The sequence below is a fragment of the Corythoichthys intestinalis genome, chromosome 4, assembly GCF_030265065.1.
Source record: "Corythoichthys intestinalis isolate RoL2023-P3 chromosome 4, ASM3026506v1, whole genome shotgun sequence".
Taxonomy (NCBI): Eukaryota; Metazoa; Chordata; class Actinopteri; order Syngnathiformes; family Syngnathidae; genus Corythoichthys; species Corythoichthys intestinalis.
The window spans coordinates 58,772,637-58,777,179 of NC_080398.1; positions in this window are offsets into that span (position 1 = coordinate 58,772,637).

A 4,543-nucleotide genomic window follows, 5' to 3' on the forward strand; every position below is an offset into this window, starting at 1 on the left:
TTGATGGTGCAAGTGCAATTGCATCAAGGTTCTTACAACAGGGCTCCCGTGGATCCCTAAGTCTTAAAATGTCTTATATTTAAAATCCAGATAATCAAGGTCTTAAAGTGCCTGTGACACGAAAAAGCATGTTTATTCCATAATGCACGCAGTATTTTATGCTCCTGAATAAAATGGACCGCTTGGATGTGTGTGGAAGCAATCGCTATATTTACTTAGTTTTTTTAATCCTGCGCCATCAAAATGAGTGACTTCCGGCAACAGTCTCGTGTTGAGAAAGGGCGCTGCGACGTGTACGGAGGAAGGAGTCCTCTTCACTATACAGCTGTACTGTTATATGAGAAGGACTAAGACGTTTATTTTTTTGCATCACGCCAGCCAAACGGCTGCAAAAAAATCTTGCTGTACGAAGGAAAGGCGTGTGCGCTTTTTTGGGGTTTCAAAAGGTTCCCATTCACCGTTGGATATTGGCCAAAACAAGCCCTACTACTCTTGGACCATGGGACTTACGAGGAAGTGAGTTAACATCGTGTTGTGTATTATGTCAAATACGGGGATAATTTTAATATGTAGGTGGCTTGCATTTTGTGACATGCTCCTTGTCCCCTTGGCCGACGACCGGCGGCTTGTCACACATCCCCCAGCCGGGAGAGCACTATACTCGGCTTATTCCCCTCTTCAAGTGCCTGGCGTTCTTTCAAATTTTCCGACCGATCAGAAATAGCAACTTTGAGTTAAAAATAGCCACGAATACAGCGGTTACAAAGCAAACACTACAAACTTTCTTTCAATAAAGGACTACTTACGTTTGATCATGGATGGGCATGTAAAAAGCTCTCGTCATACACATTAGCTGCACATGTTAGCTGCACAACAACTGCAGCCGCTCGCCTAGGACTACTCTGGCTGTTTAGGACTTCACCATGTAGTACAACATTATTTTGCCATATTCGTGTTGACTGTTTAGCAGCTACATGCTCCTCCGACCTCAGCCAAAGAACAATTATAATTGCAGATGAGAAAATGACATTTCATCTAATATTTAACCATTTTCAGTCAATCAATGTCTTTATTTTCGATGTACATTGTTGAAAACAGCCAACAATTGCATCTCAAATGTGAAAAAAAAAGACTAATTCACTGCTTTCACGCAAAAAACTTTTAGATCTTATAAAAAATATATATATTTCTTACCTAAAAATGTCATAACGCTTGATAACACACATCACTTAAAAGTTAGGTAGGTGCTTTTCCCACGTGTTTCAACTGAATTTCCACTTGTGTCAAGCTATAAATTCTAGTTAAGTTTTAAGTTAGTCTAAACTGTAAGTCCTGATAGGATTTTGAGTTTTTGCAGTGTTCAAAATAAATGCTGTGCTGTATTGGAGCACATTAGGCTTCAGTGCTACTTGGTCTTTTATCCAGCAATGACTACTGGGCTAAAATTGACAGCATTCTTAAGTTTGTATTTTACCCCATAATCACTCTACAGCGCTGTTTTCGCAGATTAAATAAAGCCTGTATGTAAGAGTTAGCCTCGCATCAACAGTGGTCATAATGAATAGAAACCTAGCCCTCCGCAGGGATAACGTTACGTGAGCGAGTGACAGTAACGTTAATCTTATTTATGAGTGCTGAGAAGTGTACTGCTTTAAGATGGCGGCTGTTTTATTAACACTGCCGAGTCGGTCATTTCGCATCTAGTTCTAAGTACATGTGATATCTATGACATGCATCAGATGCTACCTGCTACCAGCGTAGCAACATGCGGGAGTAGTTTTTAGCAACGTCGGCGCAGTTTGTAACGGGTGTAGGCTGCAGTAAGGTATTTTTTTATTGCTTCTTCCTCGACGCACGTGATGTCAGCGCGTTGTCCCGCATTAAAAGTAGTCCGGGCAAAACGTGATGCTTAGAGCTGGCAAAATGAAACGATTCCTCGAGGTGAATAAAATTACTCTGATCAGTTTTTAAACTCGACTTACTCGAGTTGCTCGAGTATTCGTTTCAGCTCTACCGCCGGGTGGTTTGCCGATCGGCGAAAACAATCGACAACCCAGTACTTATGTGAAATGATCCGGGTTAGTTATGTGTGATTTTCTGCTTCGAAGACTTCGAAGCATCACTCGGTTTGGGTTAGCATGTTGGCTAGCTGTCACGCCTCTTGGTTTGTTTACATTCTCCGAAGCCGGGGAAGGGAAATGACATAAGCCCGATTTCACAGTAAAGGTGAAGTCGACAGTTTTGATCATTATGGAGTAATTTTGCCATGTCGTCTTGAATAAATGCATTTTTATAATTTCATATTCCATTTAGCACAAGACTGTTATTTGTAATGACCATGCCATTTATTTAGCTATTGGGGAAAAGTACTTGGATAAAAAGAATATCCTGTAAAAATATTGGCGTAGAGAGACTGAAACATTGACATTTTGCGGCTCTCTTCGTCGCGTTTTCCTCGTTGTGAATAATTCCCCCTCAATGGGCTGAATAGTAAAATCGATGAGCCCATTGTCCCGCTGACGTCATCCACCTGTTGGGGACGCTAGAGCCCTATAGTGGTAGGCGTGGTTAACCGGCAGATTAAAAAACAAATTTCTCGTCATCTGCGCTTTGCTAAATTGTTGTATATAGTCCAATTGTCTCAAAATATGATTCTAATTCACATAATAATCCTATTTAGGAGTTTTTTTCTCCTGTCGTATGCACTTTAAATTGTCTTCAATGAAAAATTGCAGTAGGTATTAAATTTCAAGACAATGCGTTTAATTCCAGGGAAATCACTGTAGTCTGCTGTTACACTTCACGCTGTACATGCAGGGGACGCTGGCGTGATTTATGTGGGCCATAACATCTTTTGTACTCGTCATAAAGATGTCATTTTTGGCCAATATATAGACATATAGTAGCTCTTTCACTCAACACCAGATGGCAGTATTGTTGCATCGTAACTAATTGAATTTTCCCGAGGTGACTGAAAAAAATCCAGTCGCAGTTCTGGTCCATTTTAATCACAATTATATTGGAAATATGGCATCACAACGACAAGGCAGGGGTAGAAGAAGAAGACCATCCATTCCGTACAGGCGAGCACAAGCAGTAAATTATGCAGTCTGATGAGTCTCCAGAAAGAAGGGACATGGATTCGAAGAGGAGTTGATGAACAATGGCATTGATCCCCTCAAAGAAGGTACTAACATGAAAAAAATATAGCCATTTATCATGACCACATGAAAGATCCAGTTAAATTGGATAAGATTTGAGCCCTCCAGACCTACCTTGAACAGAGTGACCCTCACTGCTGAATCAATAACATCTTGTGTTATTGGCCATGTAAACAACGACAAAAAATGTATTTATTCTGTTTGTAAGCTGCGAAATTCCATTGGAAGAGGCATGAACAGACCCCTCCCAGCTGTAAAAAAAAAAGTTTCATTACATTGAAATGAATAGGAAATTTAATTTTTCAAGTTTCGTGACAATATTGTCTATTGTTTATAAACTATTGTCATAAAGTGCCCTTTTTGGATTGTAAATTGCTCCGTTCTCATTTGCTGAACCTTGATAAAAGTCAAATTAAAGCTGTTAATTTTATATGATTAGTTGTCACAACTTTACTGAGATTTATAGTTATCAGTAATCAAGTTATGTGTGTGTTTCCATTTGAAATTTTTCAACTTTAGCTGGTTGTGACACTTTCAAAAATGTAAAAATTTTGTAAAAAAAAAAAAAAAAAGTTAATGACATGATCCTTTGATGATTTAGGAAGAAAAACATGTGCAACACGGCATGTTTAAACTTAAGTTTATAAATGCTCATAGAAAAATCCACCCTTAATTTCACAAAAAAATGCTCAGAGTGTAAAGGGTTATTGGCTGATTGCAAGCAACTATCAGGTTCCACCCTTCACCTACTGTACAAGAGTGCAGCACCCATTTGAAGGTGCGTTGGTCTCTCTGTTTTTTTTATTTATTATTGGTCAATATCTTGTTCACCTGCCTAATCTTGCTTGTACCCGTGTTGCTCCCTCTATGTTCAATAACGGTATAGTTGCATGGGGCTAATCGATTTCGCTGGAGCCATGAAAACGAAACTATCAAAGAAAAACAAAAGTAACGTTTTACACAGTTGACAATTTGAAAAGTAGTTGAGTAAAAAGTAGATATGTGCTGATATAATAATAGTGAAGTAAAAGTGCTATATATTTGTACTCAAGTAGAGATACACAAAAGTGTACTTAGTACAGTAACAAAGTACTTTTACATTCCACCACTGTTGGTCAAGTTATGTTTTAGAGGAGTGAAAAGTGTAATGTGTGGAATATAAGGTAATTCTCGTGCCCTATAACCACTGCCCGACCACCTGCCCACAAAAATGTCTGTGCAAGTGTCTTGACAGCATAAATAGGAAGAAATTGATTGATGGAGAAAATGTTTTTAAAAAATAGGGTCCTATTCAACCTAGGACCACCTATGACCCCACCTGACAAAGTTTGGAGAGGCACTCTACTCATTTTCCAATATTTTGAACTATTTCATGCATATGA